The 22716-nt window shown below is 40.3% G+C and overlaps 1 long non-coding RNA gene across 2 annotated transcripts in view; it reads right to left on the bottom strand.

Annotated features, from left to right (window-relative positions):
• The window catches only part of LOC108178325 (uncharacterized), a 100241-nt gene that overhangs the window by 5395 nt on the left and 72130 nt on the right, over positions 1-22716 (bottom strand). Inside the window, exon 10 of one of the 2 annotated variants that reach the window (XR_011380675.1) lies at positions 7498-22205. The exons of the other annotated variant lie outside the window; for it this stretch is intronic. This is a non-coding gene — a long non-coding RNA (uncharacterized lncRNA). Of the gene's footprint in view, positions 1-7497; positions 22206-22716 lie in introns of those variants that run through there. 2 annotated transcript variants of the gene reach the window in all.

Below are 22716 nucleotides of genomic sequence, written 5' to 3'. Positions count from 1 at the left end.
CAGTGAGAGAGAGAGACAGAGAGAAAGGTCTTCCTTCCATTGGTTCACCCCCCAAATGGCCACTACAGCCAGCACGCTGCGCTGATCCAAAGCCAGGAGCCAGGTGCTTCCTCCTGGTCTCCCATGCGGGTGCAGAACCCAAGCACTTGGGCCATTCTCCACTGCCTTTCGGGGCCACAGCAGAGAGCTAGACTGGAAGAGGGGCAACCGGGACAGAATCCGGCACCCCAACCGGGACTAGAACCCCGGGTGCCAGCACCCCAGCCAGAAGATTAGCCAAGTGAGCTGTTGCACCGGCTGATTTTTTAAATATACAAAACACCTACCATGTGATCAGAACAAAATGCCTACTTTCCTAACAAAACCATAATATACCTCTTAAGATGAATATACACATAGTACAATGTGTACAGCACTTATAAAATATAAAATAGAAACTGTGCACAATTATGTAACTCATCTTTTGTATATTTATGTTGCAAAAAGACAAATGTCCATTGATAAATTTTCTTTTAAAGAATCCAGGGATTTTGGAATAATTATATACTGCATACATATCAAAAATCTGAAATGTAAGTTTGGAATTTTTAGGAAAAATTTAAAGTGTGCTGACATCAGCTCCCTATTTTGGTTGGAACTTTCAACAGTGCTTCAGTCAGTAACTAGAAGACCTTGAAGGAGCATTAGGCAAATGTAGATCACTAAACTACTTCGCACCAGCATAAATTTCCTTAGGGCTAGCTTCAATTAGAAATGCTAATTTGTTTTCATATGCATACTTTTAAGGTTCTCAGTAATTTTTTTTTTTTTTTTGACAGGCAGAGTGGACAGTGAGAGAGACAGAGAGAAAGGTCTTCCTTTGCCGATGGTTCACCCTCCAATGGCCGCCGCGGCCAGCGCGCTGCGGCCGGCGCACCGCGCTGATCCGATGGCAGGAGCCAGGAGTCAGGTGCTTTTCCTGGTCTCCCATGGGGTGCAGGGCCCAAGCACCTGGGCCATCCTCCACTGCACTCCCTGGCCACAGCAGAGAGCTGGCCTGGAAGAGGGGCAACCGGGATAGAATCCGGCGCCCCAACCGGGACTAGAACCCGGTGTGCCGGCGCCGCAAGGCGGAGGATTAGCCTAGTGAGCCGCGGCGCCGGCCGGTTCTCAGTAATTTTTAAAAGTGCCACCCCCTTGCCCCAGCTTCTGAATTCTATCGGATGAAACAGAATGCTTCAAAATTTTCTTCTCTTTTCTTTTCCAAAGGTGATCTTGGTTAGTGGTAAGTTATATTTGCTTTTCTATTAACAAGCTGGCCATGGGGAAGTGCGACTGTTTGATAATTTTCGCATCTCTCACTTTAAACAGCAGCCCAGGGGCAGGGCTCTTGCCCTCAGTTCCACTGGCGGCTGCAGGACCCTGGCCAGCCCGAGGCTGGGACAGCATGGCTGGAGCTCCCGCATTTCTCTCCTGCTGGTCACCTGGCTCTGGCCGCCTGCCAGATTCCGCCAGCGCTGCTGGTGCTGGTGGACACCACCTGGCAGCTAAGCACTGCTTCTCCGTCGCTGCCTAAAGGGAGCCTCCCGCTTTCACTAGGCTAAAGTTGGGCAGAGTTGCTGGAGGAGAGGACATGGATCACGCTACCCCCTAGGAAGTGAGCAAGGCACAGGGTCGGGGAAGCGCCCTGGGTTCCGGACAACAGCAGCATCGGAGCCCGGTCACCATCCAGAGGGCTCCAAAGTGAGTGAAGCAAGCTTGGGTGGAAAAGCAAAACAGACACCAGCTCCGGCTGGAGGGAGACAATGGTCACAGCTCTAGGAAGCCAGTGGCTCAGCAGGAGCTAAGGGAGACAGCAGGAGCTAAGGGAGACAGCCAGAAAGAATTTGTGGGGGCCATGCCTCCAAAGGGGGCATCATAGCAACCAGAGGAAAAGGTTGGTGTAAGCTTGGGCTCTGAAGACACACACAGACAAGCTCAAGGTTCTTATATTCCTTTCTTGTAGGCTTTAGCTCAGTGGCAAAAACAGTGTGAGTAGTAATAGTGCCTACCTCTTAAGACATTGTGAGGGTGGAGTGAACTAATATTTCTAAGTGATTTCTAAGTAAGATAATTTGTAAGATGCATTATTATCTTAAGTCACAATGAAGGAATAGCACCATTGACAAACTGTGACATAAAAAAGTCTTCTCTATTGGAATGTTTACTTCCTAATCACTTAAAATACTTTTCAAATTATGAAACTGTGGATGCATGTCTTATAGCATACCTGTAATTACATAATACAGAACATATGAGCATAATGCATGAACAAAGGTGTTCCTACAATTTCTCCCATTAATATAAAACTCTCTTTAATTACTTTTCAACTCCTCTTCCATGATATTCCCTGCATTTTCATTATATGCATCCGTCAGACGTTCTGGTGGTTCTGGTGATGTGGCATTTCCTGAGAAAGTTCTAAATCATGCTCCATGAGATTATCTTTGCGAATCCAGTGGCACCCTCCTGAGATCAATGATATTATCAGTGCCTAAATTGACCTGTCTTCTATTCAGGCCAGAACGTGGATAGTGTTGGTTTTTGGCTTTATGATGTGACTCAACTTTGGGATATTTACAAGGCATCTTTTTGAGAATTCTGGTGGCCGGGAGACCTCTCTGAAATTTGGTTACAGGAAATTTAAAAGGTTTGGGAAATCATATTCCATGCTCTCAAAGATTAATGTTTGGAGACTATGAACTGAGTAGTATGTGCCTGTGGCACCCTGTTAATCCAGTTTTGCATCTATCATCTGTTCACTCAACTGTGGGCATGCAGACCTCACCAACCCTCATTTGACACTTCCAAATGGATCACTCTTTGTGCAGAATGATTTGTGGCTCAGTTATGGCCTGTAATTCTTTTTTACTGATTTTGTTTTTTTGCTAAAGTGTTTGGTAAGAAATGATATTGACAGTGTATCTAATGAATTATATGCATGGAAATTAAGAGGAAAAGGGGATTTGCCTAGATATTATATATTATAGAAACTCCAGGCAAAATTAAGCTAACTTTTTGTTACTACATAACAAATACATGAAAGGAGCTACCTATGAGAGAATACAGTTTATTACAACTTACATTTTTGGAGGTTCATGATCCAAGATCAAGCAATCCCACTGGTTTTGGCATCTTGTGAAGCCAAAGGTTGACAGCATCCAGGGATGATCTCATGATGAACAAGGGAGCAGGCAGACAGGTAACATGCTCTAGTAATGTAAAGACTTCCTACTGGGCTCATCTAGATAACATAATTAGTTTAAGTCTCCACATTTAATCCATCAACATGCATCCATTAATGATTAATATAAGACTTTGGGATCAGGCCTCCAATACATGGGCCTTTGGATGACGTTTAAACCATTATCCAAATGCTAACACACTCTCTGTATTAAGCCATGAACTTTAAGTGTGTGTGTTTTTTCTCAAGGAGTGCAGTTTGAGCTTGGAGAAGTGAAGTTTCTTGAATTCCAAATGCTCAAAATAATACCACTTAAAATAAATATTCCCCTGACCTCAGAAGTGAGAAAGGTAGCCCAGGTCAGCTGTTAGGTCTCACTGTGGGTCTCCAGGACATTGGGGCTAGTGTTCTTACTGACATTATCTATGACTGTCATGGGAATACAATATGATCTTGGACTGAAAAAGCAAGAGTCTTGACTTTGTAGATGCCCATGGGAGTGAAGTATACAGTCAGTAAGCATATATTTGTACTCCATTATAGAAAGGAGGGATTATATATTTGTAGAGAATAACAGGCTGCTAAATATGCAAGCCTAAGAAGACCCTCATATCTTTTTCCAACCAATTGAAAAAGCTTTGGCCGGCGCCGTGGCTCAATAGGCTAATCCTCCACCTTGCGGCGCCGGCACACCGGGTTCTAGTCCCGGTTGGGGCGCCGGATTCTGTCCCGGTTGCCCCTCTTCCAGGCCAGCTCTCTGCTGTGGCCAGGGAGTGCAGTGGAGGATGGCCCAGGTGCTTGGGCCCTGCACCCCCTGGGAGACCAGGAAAAGCACCTGGCTCCTGGCTCCTGCCATCGGATCAGCGCGGTACGCCGGCTGCAGCGGCGGCCATTGGAGGGTGAACCAACGGCAAAGGAAGATCTTTCTCTCTCTGTCTCTCTCTCTCACTGTCCACTCTGCCTGTCAAAAATTAAAAAAAAAAAAGAAAAAGCTTGCCTTTTCACCTGAATGATATTATTGGTTGATTCAGTTTCTTGGCTATGAGGAATAACAGGACAATAAACATTCAAATGTAGGTATCTCTTTCATGTGCTGATTTCATTTCTTTTGGATATATACCCAGAAAGATTGCTGGAACATATAGTAGACCTATTTTTAGTTTTTTGGGAAACCTCTATACATTCTATATAATGGCTTGAAACTACTCAAGGATGAAGGGTATTCTATTACAGATGAGGGAAAGGAAATCTAAGTGGGTTGAACCACCCTATATGGCCTTAATCTGCCTTTATTATTATTTCTTGTTATATGTGGTTAAAATATTTCTTCATTATGAAATAAATCAAGTAGAGGTTTCTATTTATAAAACCAGAATGTAATTATCATCAGTAGAAGCAGAAAGAAGAAAGGCTTTATTTACACTATTTGTTTCTGCAGAAAACCTCCAGTTTCTTTAAAATTTGGGAGTAATCTTGTCCCTGGTCTTGACTACATAAATTCCACTAATTAATTTGCATGGATTTAGTATTGTTCTTCATATGCAGTGAATTTAAGAATAGTGAAAGGGTGTAATACAAAAATAAGAGTGAAGATGATGAGTTTATTATTTTTGAGCCATATCTTGCCTTCAAATTCTTTGTGTCCTGTATTGAGACCCAAAGCCCTTGATTGTAGCATTACCTAGGAATACAAGTGCCCATTTATTCAGTTGATATGAAAGTAATCATAAAGTTTCAGCAATCTTGCTATGTTAAATGCTCAAATTTGATTGATCTTTGGCAAATTACTTCCCTACCAATTTCAGAATACTTTCTAGACATCAGATGTTCACTAGGCAGTACACTGAGCCATCTATTCGCATCCAAATTATGTCATATAAGTACCAAGGATTCATCCTAAAATCATGGACATCAACACATCAGCTAAAAAGTAGGAAAGTAATTAAGTTGTTGACAAAGTCAAGAAAAGTGGAAATCTAAACAATTATAAGTATGAAACTTTAAAAAATGTGCCAGCTGGGACCAGCAAAAATCCTCACGTGTAATACTCATAAAACAAATCACTATCATGCAAAAAGAATTATATACTATGTCCAAGGAAATTTATATCATAAATGCAAGTATGGTTCAACATACAAAAGCAATTAGTGAATTGGGTGTCTGACCTAACAGCTAAGACACCAGTTAATATGCCAGTATCTCACATTGGGCTACCTGGGTTTGACATCTGGCTCCAGCCCTCAGCTTCAGCTTTTCATCAATACAGACCCTGGGGGACAGAGGTGATGGCATATGTAATTGGGCTCTTGCTACAACATGTGATATCTTGATTGAGTTTTTGGCTTCTGACTTGGAACCAACATAGCTCCCCTGCCAGTGCAGGCATTTGGAGAGTGAATCATCAAAGAAAGTTTTGTCTTTATGCCTCGCTCAATAAATGAGTAAATAATTTAAAAGGCAAATGTCCCAATTAAAATGGGCAAATTATTTGAAGGCACATTTCTCTAATACTGTAGTCATGTTCCAGGGGTATAGGAAAAGATACTCAATGCCATTTGATATTAGGCAAATGAACATCTAAAGAGCCATGAGACACATTTCACAGATTTAAAAAGCAGGTTAAGTGAAAAAAGGCAAGCTTGGAAAGGGCAACATTTTGTGTGATTTGATTTACACGACTCTGGAGAAAAGGCCAGATATAGAGATAGTACAGTGATTAGTGGTTACTAGGGTTTCGGGAGACAGGAAGGTCAAATAAATGAATTCATGAATTCAAGTTTTTTTTTTTTTTTTTTTTGAGGAACGTGATATTATCTTCTATGCCACTGTAGTTTTACATAGTTGATATGACAAAATCTTCAAGGGCTACAGAACCTTATAAAACACAGAATAAAAACAAAGGCACACACATTAAAAACATTATTATTAAATAATAATCCCAGGAAGGAGTATAGAAAAAATTAATATAATTGTACTAAAATGTATGAAATAATGTTCTTAAAGGGAATCTGGAAAAAGAGGAGTGACCTCAACTCACTAAATGAATGCAGATTTTAAGTCTAAATGTCAAATGATTCTTCAACATAGTTGATAAAGTTGGTTTCCATGGGAGTACTGATTATCTCAACTCTGAAACCATTACACATGTATTTTCAGATGGTATAATTAAATTAACAAAGCCAGTTTTCCACCTATTAGGACACAGTGTACACACAAATAAATGGAAATAGGTAAATTAATTCATATGCTCCCGGGAAGGAACATGTGGTACTGACTACTAGAATAGAACATGTGGTTCTTGAGACATAGTAGGAATTCATGCAGAATTCAATATGGATACATATGGATGAATAAAAACATATTTATGAGTATATGTATATTTGTGTAGCATACACAGAGAAATATATTTTTGCTCGGTTGGCTTACAAGGCTTTAAAGCAACAGATGTCCCCATAGCAATAAATACAACAGTGCCACTGATCTTCATTTTTAACTCAACTTACTAGTAAAAGGAAATAGGGCACCAAAGTACAATTATGGGGATACTTCAAACTCATATAGGAGTCAACTCCAAGACCCTCTAATGGCCCATACTGGGACAAACTGAGCAATAATAAATCAAATGTATAAATAATATAAAAATCAATATCCATGCTGACATACTGACATAAATAAATGCTTGAAATAAATGGAGGATAATAGAAACATGAAGTTGGTATAGGATTCTAGGTAACTTTAGTAACTACTCTGTTGTCTTGCTGGCAAACTCCCTTGATGGATGGATTTCACAAAGTACATTATCACTTCATAGGTCATGTTGACACCTTATAATAACAAAATAATGCTAATTTCTCCTTCCTGTCCCCTGTACTATTGCTTTCATTCATTTCACTTATATATAGTCAACAATGCTTCTATAATGCATATGTGCATATAAAAGATATATACATAAAAAAACTACATAACAAAATATATAGGGGTAGGTGTTTTGTTCAGTGGCTTAAGTTGCTACCTGAGATTCTCACACCCCATGTCAGAGTGCCTTGTTTGAGTCCAAGGGACTCTGCTTCAGATTCAGCTTTTTGCTAATGCACACCCTAGGAAGAAGCAGGTGAAGGGTCCAGTGCTCAAGTCTCTGCCAGCCGTGTGGGAGACCCAGATAGAGTTCTAGGCACTTGACTTTGTTCTGGCACAGCCCTTGCAGGTGTTTGGAGAGTAAACCAGCAGATGGAAGATTTCTGTCTGTTTCCTTCCTTCTCCTTCCTCCCTTCTTCCCTCCCTCCCTCCCTTCTTTTCTTCCTTTTTTCCCTCTTTTTTTTTCTCTTTCTTGCTCTGCCTTTCAAATAAAAATGAAAAAAAGAATAAAAATTCATGTTCATTAAAATTATATATAAGTGATATGCTAATAAAGGAGAGAAAATAGAATCAGATAAAATACTCAATTAAAATTAGAAAAGTAGAAAATTAGTGAATGATGAAAGCAGTAAGAATGAACAAGGACAACAAATAGAAAACAGTAAGAAAATGGTAAATACCAACAAATTACAAATTACTTTTCATGTTCACGATCTCAATCCATCAGTTAAAAGTTGCAGAGAAGGGTAGCTATCTGGCCTGGTGGTTAAGATGCCAGTTAAGACACCCACAAACCATGTCAGAGTGCTTGAGTTCAAGTTCTGGTTCCACTCCTGGTTTCAACATCCTGCTAATGTTCTCCTTGGGAAGCAGCAGTTGGTGTTTCAAGGAGTTGTCCCCTGCCACAAATGTGGGAGACCTGGGTTGAGTTCCCAAATCCTGGCTTTGGGATGGTCCAGCTCCAGTGACTGCAGGCATTTGGGGGAGTGAACCAGTGGATGGGAGCTCCCCGTTTCTTTGTTATTAATAAATAATAAATAAAAGATACAAATGGTGAGGGTATTTGGTCTAGGGTCAAAGCATTGGTTGGAATGTGAATGTCCCATATCAGAGTGCCTTGGTTTGATCCTGACTCTGGATCCTGACTACAACTTCCTACTAATGCAGACATTGGGAAGCAGTGATAATGGCTCAAGTGATTTGTTCTCTGTCACTTAGATGGGTGACCTGGATTGAGTTACTAAAATATGGTTTCAGTTCCTGGCTTGGGGCAATTGTGGACATTTGTGGAGTGAACCAGCATATTGGAATGCTTTCTCTGATTCTCAAATAAATCAATAAAAAGTAAATAAATAAATAAAATGTGCATATTGGCAAACTGATTTAGAAAATAAAACCCAACTGTACTGACTACAAAATTCCATGTTAAATATAAATATATACATATATATGTATATCTAATCGGATGGAAGAATATGCAAAGCTAACATTAATCAAAGAAAGAAGAATAGCTATAGTAATTTCAGACCCAACAGATTTTAAAGCAAGACAGTTTACCAGGACAATATACAGGCATCACATGCAATATTAAGGGGGTAGTTCTACAATAAAATAAACTAATCCTTAACAGGTACATGCTTAAAAGTAGAAAGTCAAACTATTTGAGGAAAAATTGAATTGGAAAAAGAGTCGAATCCATTATTACATGTAGAATCTTCAAAACTCTGTCAGATATGTGCCAAACCAGGAGGCAAATTTTCAGTAAGAATGCAGCTGAAGTCAACAATATCACCATTAATTGGATATAACTGACATCTAAAGACCACTTCATCCAATAACTGAAAGTCAATTTCTTTTAAGCTTACATGACAGATTCACCAAGATAGATCACATTCTGGGCCATAAAGTATGTGAAAACAAATTTCAAAGAATGGAAGTCATCACACCATGGGAATAAAATGAACTCAAAGAATAACTGGATTGGGTGGTGCCACAGCTCACTAGGCTAATCCTCCGCCTGCGGCACCAGCACCCCAGGTTCTAGTCCTGGTCGGGGTGCCGGATTCAGTCCTGGTTGCTCTGCTTCCAGTCCAGCTCTCTGCTGTGGCCCGGGAAGGCAATGGAGGATGGGGCAAGTCTCGGGGCCCTGCACCCGCATGGGAGACCAGGAGGAAGCACCTGGCTCCTGGCTTCGGAGCGGCGCAGCGCCATCCATTGCAGCCATTTTTGGGGGTGAACCAACGGAAGGAAGACCTTTCTCTCTGTATCTCTCTCTCATTGTCTAAATCTGCCTGACAAAAAAAAAAAAAAAAAAAAAAAAGAATAACTGGATAAAAAATAGAAAGCCCCAAAATTAATTAAAATTAAGAAACACGCTTCTAAATAGCTATGGATAAAAGAAATGCCCAGAAAAACATTTTGAGCTAAATGTAAATGAAAACACATCAAAATCTGTGCGATGCAATGAAAGCAGGGCTTAGAGGAAACTGAACAGAAATGTTAGAAAACAGCAAAGATTTAAAATGATCCAACATGGGAAGTGAGATACACAGCAGACCCATAGAATGGCAAATGTCCTAATAGCACTCTGGCCTCATAATCAGCCCTTAAGGCATGCGGATCCGGCTGAAATGCCCATGAGAGTATTTCAGGCATGGAAAGCCAAGACACTCTGGGGGAAAAAAAACCTAAATGAATGATCTCCACGAGTGAGATCCCAGTGGAAAGAATGGGTCATCAAAGAAGGAGGTACCTTTCTCTGAAGGGAGGAGAGAACTTTCACTTTGACCATGGCCTTGTCTAAAAATTATCAGAGTCGGTGAACTCAGGGGGCTTCCATAGCCTTGGCAGCTCATGACAAGAGCCTAGGGTGATTACTGATGCCATAAACAAGAGTGTCAATTTGTTAAGTCAACAACAGGAGTCACTGTGCACTTACTCCTCATGTAGGATCTTTGTCCTTAGTGTGCTGTACATTGAGATCTAATGCTATAACTAGTACTCAAACAGTATTTTTCACTTTATGTTTCTGTGTGGGAGCAAACTGTTGAAATCTTTACTTAATGTATGCTAAACTGATCTTCTGTATATAAAGAGAATCAAAAATTAATCTTAATATGAATGGAAGGGGAGAGGGAGTGGGAAAGGGGAGGGTTGCGGGTTGGAGGGACGTTATGGGGGGGAAGCCATTGTAATCCATATTCTGTACTTTGTAAATTTATATTCATTAAATAAAAGTTAAAAAAAATAAAATAAAATGAACCACCTAAGTTTCTTCTGTTGGAACCTAGAAAAGAAGAACAAATTAACTCCAAAGTATAAAAAAAGATGAAATATCATAAAGAAAGTAAAAACAAAATAATATTGAAGCTATATTTTCCAAACAGATAAGGATATAGATCCCTGAACACAGAAATATCCACTATTACCAAGGAAAACAGCACAAATAGAATACTTGCTTCTGTGCATGCAGATGTGACTCCTAGCTGAAATAAGACACTAATTTTCAGAAATTATTGACCAAAGGATATTAACGTGGTCTAATTTCCACTGTTTACTAAGTTGGCAATCGTTTTACAAGTAATCCATCAATAAACCAAAATAAGGCAATGTTTACTACATATACACAAGTATTTTAAATGAGACATGAAAGAAGAAAAGTATGTAATTCATGTTATGAATTAAGTTGAGACAGAAGAGCATAATCACTGCATCTGTAAGAGGATGTGGAGACAAAGACCTCTGGACAAAGGTACTTCTGCAGAGAAACGTCCTGTAAACCCAGCCTACTGCCCTCCCCCCACCTCCTTTCACCAGCATTTACACCTTCCTTCACTACCTCACTGATTCTTTGACTCCATGTTAGGCTGCTCTCAGCCTCTTAAGTGTAAACACAAGACAGGTGTAAGCAAGCCAATATTTTTTTCTAATCCACAAATCCCCATTAAAACTGTAAAAAGATGAACATATAGTAACCTGCACTCAGGGTGGCATGGCAGTTCTGAATGACACAGGAAGGTGAAAGGGAGCAGTGTCACTTGTTCCTTAGTCAATTCAGGAGCCTAGGAGTCCTCTCTACCCATCTATACTGTTGATCCTCCCCAGACAATCTCACCCCAGTAATTATGAATGCATTGTTAAACATAGCATAAAAATACAGATGAAAATTTGGTTGTAGATGTTTGTGACATAAAAAATGAAAAGAAAAAATTACATGCCAGAGTTAAAGAATTTTGAAGGCCAAAAATAAAAACATGAATGCACATTACCAGGTGAGGTCCTTGGTCAGCAAGGAGAATGATTGCTGAATAACTCCTTCTGGAATTCCAGAATCAACCCCAGAAGTGGAGTGCAGAGTAACTCTTATTTCTCAAGCAGACTTCACAGAAAAGCAGTCAGCTCAGGGCAACCACAGGGCTCTGTCTTTGGTGGGTGGGATCAAGAGAAGAAGGACCTCGCCCACTGGCTCATCTACCTTTGCACAGGTGCCCCCACGAATGCTTTCCCAGGTTCACACTCTACTGGTGGGAAAGAGAATACCACAGCCTCCCAGAGCAGGAAAATAAAAGTAGGAGACATAATGACAAATACAGTTCCTGAGTTGTACTAACAAGCAAAGCTGGGGTCTTATTTGTTCTTGTAGGGGACTAAGACTCACAAGGACAATGGAGATGGAAACATCAACAACAATTTTCTAAAGTTCTAAACAATCCTCTTTATTCAAACTACACCTGGGGATACTGGTAGAGGTTCAAGTCATGCAGGTTTCTACTATTTCTTCATAACAGCACAGCAATTGAAATACAACAAAGAAAATAGAATAGTAATCTCAAAAAACAGGCACATGCTACATAAACAAATTATTTATAAGATGAGTGGGTAAAAGATTTTTTTTTTTTTTGACATGCAGAGTGGACAGTGAGAGAGAGAGACAGAGAGAAAGGTCTTCCTTTTGCCATTGGTTCACCCTCCAATGGCCGCCGCGGCTGGCGCGCTGCGGCCAGTGCACCGCGCTGATCCGATGGCAGGAGCCAGGAGCCAGGTGCTTTTCCTGGTCTCCCATGGGGTGCAGGGCCCAAGCACCTGGGCCATCCTCCACTGCACTCCCGGGCCACAGCAGAGAGCTGGCCTGGAAGAGGGGCAACCGGGACAGAATCCGGCACCCCAATCGGGACTAGAACCCGGTGTGCCGGCGCCGCTAGGTGGAGGATTAGCCTAGTGAGCCGCGGCGCCGGCAAGATTTTTTATATGTTGTGGTAACTGAATACCCATTTGAGGGGGGGAGGAATCAAAATCTAATCCTTGGCTAAATTACATACAAAATCAATCACAGGTAGATCATTTACCTGAATATAAAACAATTTAAAGTATCTCCAGGACTGTAGGGGATAGGGTAAATTTTTTTTGACAGGAGGTAAAATTAACTACACCAGATCTAATATGTATTTTCCACATAAAAGATATTCTGACATCATTAATATGGGTAAGGACTCTGGAGACAGAAACAGTCAAGCTTAACTGTCTTCTTATCCAGGAGGGCTTTACTTAAGATTCAGAACTGGAACACAGGTGAGGTTACATCTCCTAGCTGAGATGTGGGGAGGACTGATTCAACTAAAATGTGCAGTGTATAGACTAATAACATATAAACCATTAAGTATTTATCTACACTGAGGAAATCTTCTGAGTAATTACAAGGTGAATCATTTACATCAGTTTTAAGATGCATTATCATTTTTTACCACATTTTTTATGAAGAATAAAACCATTGACAAAACATGACACAAATGATTTCTATTAGAATTTTTACTTCATATTTATGAAAAAAACTTTTTAACTCAAATAAATGTGGATGTTTCTTATGCCTGTGATTGCATAATATGAAACATGCCCCACATGATCATGATCTGTATGAACGTGAAGCTCTAGTGATGCTGCATTTGTGAAGCAAGTACTATGCCACTGCACCTCAGTTTATCTTTCCAGCCTAAAGAAACCCTATCTGGATGCTTTAATGCTGATATCACCAAAAACTGCCATATGAAGGGTTTTGGATCAAGTTTGTATATGTGCACACAAGGTAACCATATTTTTTTAAATTGTCTTAAATTTTTGTTGTATTAGAAATGCATGTGCCTGCACCAACATACTACACACAACTGGTTCATTTGATTTGCTCCTGATGCTTGCAATAGCCATGCATGGGTCAGGAAGAAACTAGGAACCTAGAACCCAGGTCTCCCCATGTGAGCGGTAATGACCTAGGGATTTGAACTGTCATGTGCTGCCTCCCAAGGAATGACTATCAGGAAGCTGAATCAAAAGAGAGGGGCTGGCACTGTGGCACAGTGGGTTAAAGCCCTGGTCTGCAATGCCAGCATCCCATAAGGACACCAGTTAAAGTTCTGGCTGCTCCACTTCCTATCCAGCTCTCTGCTTTGGCCTGGGAAAGCAGTAGAAGATGGCCCAAGTCCTTGGGCCCCTGCACTCGTGTGGGAGACCCAGAAGAAACTTATACTATACAATCACATCCTGGAGTCCACCTAATTATGGCACAACGAGGTACAACATCCTACTGTGTCCAATATCGCATGGGCTATGCATATCTGCTGTTTAGACTACAACTTAGTTACATTGTGACTCCATAGAACCTGTGCTTGCTTACTCCAAATGTAACAATTTGCTCTCCAATTGAAACTTGAGTAATTTCCTGAAACTAAATAAAAGCTTCATACCACAAGTCACTCATATTGTCCCTCTCTACTTTCCCACCGTGTTCCGGATTTACCTGTGGGACAAGACATTTCTCTATTACACAATAGCCACTTAATCATGCTGTCCTCTTTATCTGAAATCTAAAAGTGATATACTTTTTTAGTTTTATTTTACGTGTTTTATTGAGTTGTCTCCTCTGTGTTTTACTTTGCCAACACAACTGATTTTGACTTCTTCCCAATTCAGACCCTCCCCCCACCCTGAGAGTGTTTATCTTTGCAGGAATGAACTTGACACAGGTAAGAGACAAATGGACATTTTTTTTCCTGTAGGAGGGACTCTGAGTAACTCATGAAGTCACTTAAGCATTAAGTCACCCACTTGTGTAGCACAATTTTAATTTCTTTTTACTACTGAGGCTTCTTTTCCCAAACTTTGAAACTTTTGCTTTGGAAGATACAGGTTCTATATCTTTGCACAGGTTCTATATCTTTGATTCAGTGTGGTATGCAAACCACACTGAAAGCTCTTGAATTAGGAGTTAATAGTTAGGGCTGGTGCTGTGGCATAGTAGCTAAAGCCACTGCCTACAGCACTGGCATCCTAGAGGGGCGCCTGTGAGTCAAGGCTGTTCCACTTCCAATTCAGCTCCCTGCTAATGCATCTGGGAAAGTAGTGGAAGATGGTTCTAGTCCTTGGGCACCTCCACCCACATGGGAGACCTAGATGAAGCTCCTGGCTCCTGGCATCAGCTTGGCACAGCCCTGACCATTGCAGCTATCTGGGGAGTGAAACCAGCAGAGGGAAGATATCTATTTCTCTGCTTCTCCCTCTTCCTCTCAGTAGCTGTGCCTTTAGAATAAAGAAATAAATCTTTTAAAAAGAGAATTGTTTAGACTCTGCCATACTCCAAAATCATCATGCCCTGGATACTGATGGGCCAACAAGGAGTGACTTGCATCGTCATTGGTGGAGAATGATTTTTTTAAGATTTATTTATTTATTTGAGAGGTAGAGTTACAGACAGTGAGAGAGAGAGTGACAGAGGGAAGGATCTTCCATCCACTGGTTCACACCACAGATGGCTGCAATGCCCAGAGCTGAGCTAATCTGAAGCCAGGAGCCAGGAGCTTCTTCCTGGTCTCCTATGTGAGTGCAGGGGTCCAAGTGCCTGGGCCATCTTCTACTGCTTTTCCAGGCCACAGAAGAGAGCTGGATCTGAAGAGGAGCATCCAGGACTAGAACCAGCACCCATATGGGCCCATATGCAGGTGGAAGAATAACCTGCTATGCCACAAGGCCAGCCCGAGAATGATGTTTTTAAGTAAATCACATGGGATACACAGCGTCTAAGATGCAAATTTTACAAGACAAGTTAAGCACTCTCCATGATGTGAGTGAAGCTCATTCATTTGCTGGGCTTGATTCATTCTCAAGGGCAGGAGGCTAGCCTACTGGGAAATGGGAAAATATGCTGAGATCTATTCTTTTCTGCTTCTTGATCTAGTTCTCACCTTTCCCTTTGCAGCTTTCTTGCCACTTAGTTACTGACTTTTAGTCTTCTCTCCACATCTACTTAGTAGCTTTTTAATATGTGAAACTTCCAGAGAAGTTCCAGACTTGGTGTGTGTATGAAGAAGCTAAATTTATAGCACTATGACGTATTGACTATCCTGAATTCTTTTTTTAAAAGACTTATATATTTGAGGCAGAAATTGAATCAGTAATAAAGGCCCTCCTAACAAAGAAAAGCCCAGGACCAGATGGATTCAGTGCTGAATTCTACCAGACATTTAGAGAAGAACTAACTCCAATTCTTCTCAAACTATTCAGAACAATTAAAAAAAGAGGGAATCCTCCCAAATTCTTTCAATGAAGCCAGCATCACCTTAATCCCTAAGCCTGAACGAGATGCAGCATTGAAAGAAAATTACAGACCAATATCCCTGATGAACATAGATGCAAAAATCCTCAATAAAATTCTGGCCAATAGAATGCAACAACACATTAGAAAGATCATCCACTCACATCAAGTGGGATTTATCCCTGGTATGTAGGGATGGTTCAATGTTTGCAAATCAATCAATGTGATACAGCACATTAACAAACTGCAGAAGAAAAGCCATATGATTATCTCAATAGATGCAGAGAAAGCATCTGATAAAATACAACACCCTTTCATGATGAAAACTCTAAGCAAACTGGGTGTAGAAGGAACATTCCTCAATACAGTCAAAGCAATTTATGAAAAACCCACGGCCAGCATTCTTTTGAATGGGGAAAAGTTGGAAGCATTACCACTGATATCTGGCACCAGACAGGGATGCCCACTCTCACCACTGCTATTCAATATAGTTCTGGAAGATTTAGCCAGAACCATTAGGCAAGAAAAAGAAATTAAAGGGATACAAATTGGGAAGGAAGAACTCAAACTATCCCTCTTTGCAGATGACATGATTCTTTATTTAGGGGATCCAAAGAACTCTACTAAGAGACTATTGGAACTCATAGAAGAGTTTGGCAAAGCAGCAGGATATAAAATCAATGCACAAAAATCAACAGCTTTTGTATACACAGGCAATGCCATGGCTGAGAAAGAATTCTAAGATCAATCCCATTCACAATAGCTACAAAAACAATCAAATACCTTGGAATAAACTTAACCAAGGACATTAAAGATCTCTACAATGAGAATTACAAAATCTTAAAGAAAGAAATAGAAGAGGATACCAAAAAAAAGGAAAAATCTTCCATGCTCATGGATTGGAAAAATTAATATCATCAAAATGTCCATTCTCCCAAAAGCAATTTATAGATTCAATGTGATACCAATCAAAATGCCAAAGACTTTCTTCTCAGATCTGGAAAAAATGATGCTGAAATTCATATGGAGGCACAGGAGACCTCGAATAGCTAAAGCAATCTTGTACAACAAAAACAAAGCTGGAGGCACCACAATACCAGATTTCAAGACATACTACAGGGCAGTTATAATCAAAATAGCATGGTACTGGTACAGAAACAGATGGATAGACCAATGGAACAGAACAGAAACACCAGAAATCAACCCAAGCATCTGTAACCAACTTATATTTGATCAAGGATGTAAAACCAACTCCTGGAGCAAGAATAGTCTATTCAACAAATGGTGCTGGGAAAACTGGATTTCCACAGGCAGAAGCATGAAGCAAGACCCCTACCTTTCATCTTACACAAAAATCCACTCAACATGGATTAAAGATCTGAATCTACAACCCAACACCATCAAATTATTAGAGAACATTGGAGAAACCATGCAAGATATAGGCACAGGCAAAGACTTCTTGGAAAAGACCCCAGAGGCACAGGCAGTCAAAGCCAAAATTAACAATTGGGATTACATCAAATTGAGAAGTTTCTGTACTGCAAAAGAAGCAGTCAGGAAATTGAAGAGGCAACTGACAGAATGGGAAAAATATTTGCAAACTATGCAACCAATAAAGATTTAATAAGCAGAATCTACAAAGAGATCAAGAAACTCCACAACAACAAAACAAACAACCCACTTAAGAGATGGGCCAAGGACCTCAAGAGACATTTTTCAAAAGAGGAAATCCAAATGGCCAACAGACACATGAGAAAATGTGTCGTTGGATCACTAGCCATCAGGGAAATGCAAATCATAATCACAATGAGGTTTCACCTCACTCTGGCTACAATGGCTCACATACAGAAATCTACCAACAACAGATGCTGGTGAGGATGTGAGGAAAAAGGGACACTAACCCACTGTTGGTGGGAATGCAAACTGGTAAAGCCACTATGGAAGTCAGTTTGGAGATTCCTGAGAAACCTGAATATAACCCTACCATACAACCCAGCCATCCCACTCCTTGGAATTTACCCAGAGGAAATTAAATTGGCAAATAAAAGAGTTGTCTGCACTTCAGTGTTTATTGCAGCTCAATTCACAATAGCTAAGACAAGGAATCAACCTAAATGCCCATCAACAGAAGACTTGATGAAACAATTATGGGATATGTACTCCATAGAATACTATACAGCAGTAAAAAAAATGAAATCCAGTCATTTGCAACAGAATGGAGGAATTTGGAAAACATCATGCTGAGTGAATTAAGCCAGTCCCAAAGGGACAAATATCATTTAGTCTCCCTGATTGTTGACAACTAACCAAGCAAAAAAAGGAAACCTGTTGAAGTGAAATGGACACTATGAGAAACAATGACTTGATCAGCCCTTTTTCTGACTGTTGATGAACAACTTAATACTTTATTCCTTTTAGTATTTTTTTGTTCTACTTAATACTATTGGTTGAACTATTTAATTAACACAATTATTCTTAGTTGTTTTAATTTAACTGAAAAGTGATCCCTGTTAAATATTAGAGTGGGAATAAGAGAGGGAGGAGATGTACAGTTCGGCACATGCTCAATTTGACTTGCCCCAAACGGTAGAGTTAGAAACATGCCAGGGGATTTCAATTCAATGCCATCAAGGTGGCTTGCACCAATGCCATCTCACTAGTCAAAGTAATCAGTTTCAGTTCATAATTGATCATAATGATATGAGTAAGAGTCAAAGGGATCACATAAACAAGACTAGTGTCTGCTAATATTAACTGATAGAATTAAAAAAGGAGAGAATGATCCAACATGGGAAGCGGGATACACAGCAGACTCATAGAATGGCAAATGCCCTAAACAGCACTCTGGCCTCAGAATCAGCCCATAAGGCATTCAGATCTGGCTAAAAAGTCCATGAAAGTATTTTAGGCATGGAAAGCCAAGACACTGTGGCAAAAAAAAAAAAATGACCTAAATGAAAGATCTCTGTGAGATCCCAGTGGAAAGAACAGGCCATCAAAGAAGGAGGTAACTTTCTCTGAAGGGAGGAGAGAACTTTCACTTTGACTATGACCTTGTCTAAATAAGATCGAAGCTGGCAAACTCAGAAGGCTTCCATAGCCTTGGCAACTCATGTCGAGATCCTCGGGTGATTACTGACGCCATAAACAAGAGTGTCAATTGTTAAATCAACAACAGGAGTCACTGTGCACTTACTCCTCATGTAGGATCTCTGTCCTTAATGTGCTGTACTATGTGAATTAACAGTATAACTAGTACTCAAACAGTACTTTATACTTTGTGTTTCTGTGTGGGTGCAAAGTGTTGAAATCGTTACGCAGTATATACTACATTGATCTTCTGTATATAAAGATAATTGAAAATGAATCTTGATGTGAATGGAATGGGAGAGGGAGCAGGAGATGGGATGGTTGCAGGTGGGAGGGAGGTTACGGGGGAAAAAGCCACTGTAATCCAAAAGCTGTACTTTGGAAATTTATATTTATTAAATAAAGTTTTAAAAAAGACTTATTTATTTATTTGAAAGGCAGAGTGACAGAGAGGCAGAGGCAGAAAGAGAGAGGTCATTCATCCACTGGTTCATTCCCCAGATGGCTGCGATGGATGGAGATGCATCGATCCAAAGCCAAGAGGCTGGAGCTTCTTCCAGGTCTCCCATTGGGGTACAGGGTCCCAAGGACCTGAGCCAGTTTCTACTGTTTTCCCAGGCCATAGCAAAGGGCTGGATCAGAAGTGGAGTAGCTGGAACTTGAATTGGCGCCCATTTGGGATGCTGGCACTGCAGGTAGTGGCTTTACCCTCTACGCCACAGCACTGGCCACAGATTTTTCTGAATTCTAAGCTCTTGAAAAATTCCAGGTGCAAGAGCCCATTGACATGCCTTCACTCCTTAAAAGTAGGAGATAGTAAGAGAGGCAAATATTTCCTCTTTGGGATACTAATTAGAAAAAATACCACAGTGCCAAAGATGATTCTTTTTTTTCTTTTTTAAACTCATATTGCACCTGAAGCACATACATGTGAGGAAGTTAAAAACCAAAAGAACAATTTTAGGTATCAGTGCTGTGGCACAGTAGGTTAATGCTCTGGTCTGCAGTGCCGGCATCCCATATGGGTACTGGTTCAAGTTCTGGCTGCTCCACTTCTGACCCAGCTCTCTGCTATGGCCTGGGAAAGCAGTAGAAAATGGCTCAAGTCCTTAGGCCCCTGTACCCATGTTGGAGACCCAGAAGAAGCTCCTGGCTCCTGGCTTCGTATTAGCACAACTCTGGTTATTGCAGTCAGTTGGGGAGTGACCTAACAAATGGAAGACCTCTCTCTCTCTGCCTCTCCTTCTCTCTCTGTGTAACTCTTTCAAATAAATAAATAAATCTTTCAAAAAAGATAATGACTTTATAAAAAATTCACAGACTAATTTGTAGAAATAATGTTCCTGGTTCTGATTTTTAAAGGAAACAAAAGGAATTTATCAACTTTTTAAATATTAAGAAATATAATTTTGCTGTTACTTTATAATCAAACCTTTCAATGATTTCCAAGATTGTTCCTACAGCCTATTTCCAATGAGCCAGTTCAGGAGACACATTGGTTGATAAAAGTCTTGAATATATAAGCTTTAAGCCTAAAATTTCCATCTTCAAAATGTAAGGATTTAAATAGAGCCCTTGACAAGTTACTCAATGCAAAATTTCTGGCCAGGAAGGAAACAAGTACTAGACAGAAAAAAAGGTCAGGCTTTAACATTTAACTGGAAACAAAACAAAACAAAACAAAACACAGGTCTTTCATGGCATAAGAGAATTTAGTTAGGTCAGAAGGGTGATGGTCTAACAGCCTCAATCGCAGTATGTCAAGTACACATAGTTCCATTAGAGATATCGACAGTCCAGATGCTTTTATTTATTTTTTTTTATTTTTATTTTTTGACAGGCAGAGTGGACAGTGAGAGAGAGACAGAGAGAAAGGTCTTCGTTTGCCGTTGGTTCACCCTCCAATGGCTGCCATGGCTGGCGCACCGCGCTGATCCAATGGCAGGAGCCAGGTACTTCTCCTGGTCTCCCATGGGGTGCAGGGCCCAAGCACTTGGGCCATCCTCCACTGCACTCCCTGGCCACAGCAGAGAGCTGGCCTGGAAGAGGGGCAACTGGGACAGAATCTGGCGCCCCGACCAGGACTAGAATCCAGTGTGCCAGCGTCGCAAGGCAGAGGATTAGCCTAGTGAGCCGCGGCGCCGGCCAATCCAGATGCTTTTAGTAATAAAAGCAGAATTTTTGAACTTCTGGGAAAAAATAAAAACAGAAGATAGGATTGTTGCCCACCTCCCCATACTTGAAGGTTCTTATTATCAAGGATAGACAGGCAAGGAGATAACTGTGTACAGAACTTGATAGAGTAGCTTTTTTTTTTTTTTCCAAAGAGAAAAGTAGGATTTATTTAAGTCAGAAACCTCCTTAAGTGTCTTGTAGTGGGGCTTCAAGAGGGGCAGACTCCCTGAACTATGAGGTTCTGAATCTTTAAAGCATATTTTTTTGGGAAAAAAAAATAGCAACTAACAATTGGTAGAAGATGGGGACAAAACTCATCAATAATGTTGGTTTGTAATCTTGCCTGTCTTGTTTAGCTTGCTCATGATAAGACAAAATAACCAGCAGAAGCGTGAAAATACCACTCCCTTGCTATTCTCATGATAAGACTGGAAGTTCTCAAGGAGTGGGATAGGCACTTTGATCTTGCTAAAGGTAACTTTTGTAGGAAGCAAGCATTTTATAGCCTCTTAGAGGGACTACCTTTTCTCATTTTCCATTGGGACCAATCTGTCTACTGTCCCATCTGACTCCGTGCATTCTCTCCCCTTGGAAAATGGGTCCTAACTTCTGTTAGGGGTATGGGATGACGACTGTTCTGGCTGCTTAATGCTGAAAATGAGAGAAAGCAGCAGAGCATTCTTTTGAGGGTTGGATCTAAGGGTCCCAGATAGAATGCAGATATCTTCAGGGACACTGAAATAATGCCTCGAGTTTGATGGATTCTAGTAGTTTAGTCCTGGATAACACAGAGCATAAGGCAGGTAAGGCAATTACTATCTCTCCCAATTGAGAGTCATATGTTGTGAGAGTTCCAGGGATCCAGCTGAAAACCTCAATGTCAAAGACATTTTTGGAGCTTTAGATATAAGAGAATTTTACATCAGGTTTAAACTATCTGGTCAAAGTGAGTTAGACCTGAGCATTTTAACCAAACTTGTGGGCCGGATCTAATCAGATAAACCTAATTCCTTATGATTGAAATTCAAAGCAATTAAACTCAATAAAGGCAACAGAAAAAAATGCACGAAACATCCCTGAGATACAGAAAACTTTGTTACACAGGACAGTTAGAAAAGAGAAAACCTTGATTGCTAATGATTAGCATGTGATAGCAGCATGCACTCATCAGGACAGTTTCATTTAAATACATAAAGCAGTTTTTGAATTTTGAAAATGTCAAAGCAGTTTTTTTTGAATATTGAATAAATGAAGTTACTTTACCTAAGTGCTGCATACTCTAGGAGTCTCAGGAAAATATTTAGCCTAGAAATCAAGACATTTAAGAATAGTACTAACAATGCTTTGTTAACAGACATAAATATTTTTGAGAATCATATTATGGATCACAAAAATTTTAAATAGTCATGATTATGATGACAATGGTTGGTAGTGTCTTAGGAAGTATAGCAGAGTTTCATAGATCTTTATACTTTTTAGCCAGTGGTGACTGCAGAGCACTATAGTTTACCAAGGCATATACTGACAAATGGAGAACAGAAAAAATCTTAAAATGGTGGACAGAGAGACTTCTACAGTTTAGTAAGAAAATATTATGACCAAACAGCACCTAAAACTGGTCAGAGACATTGCTGTAGAACCTCCAAACTAGGTCTGCTCACTCAATGCACAGAAAGCCAATCATTGAACTAGGGTGGTGAAAGAAAGTAGGTGTTTTTTGGAAAGTGATAGCAAAGAGCCGGGCAGCTATTTCTTAATTCCTGGGCTCCCCGAGGAGTTAGGGATGAAGGTTCAAATATATAGATTGATATCTGGA

This window comes from Oryctolagus cuniculus, chromosome 12 (assembly GCF_964237555.1).
Source record: "Oryctolagus cuniculus chromosome 12, mOryCun1.1, whole genome shotgun sequence".
Taxonomy (NCBI): domain Eukaryota; kingdom Metazoa; phylum Chordata; class Mammalia; order Lagomorpha; family Leporidae; genus Oryctolagus; species Oryctolagus cuniculus.
The sequence above is the reverse complement of the archived record's forward strand: the minus strand, read 5'-3'. Positions and strand labels throughout refer to the sequence as shown.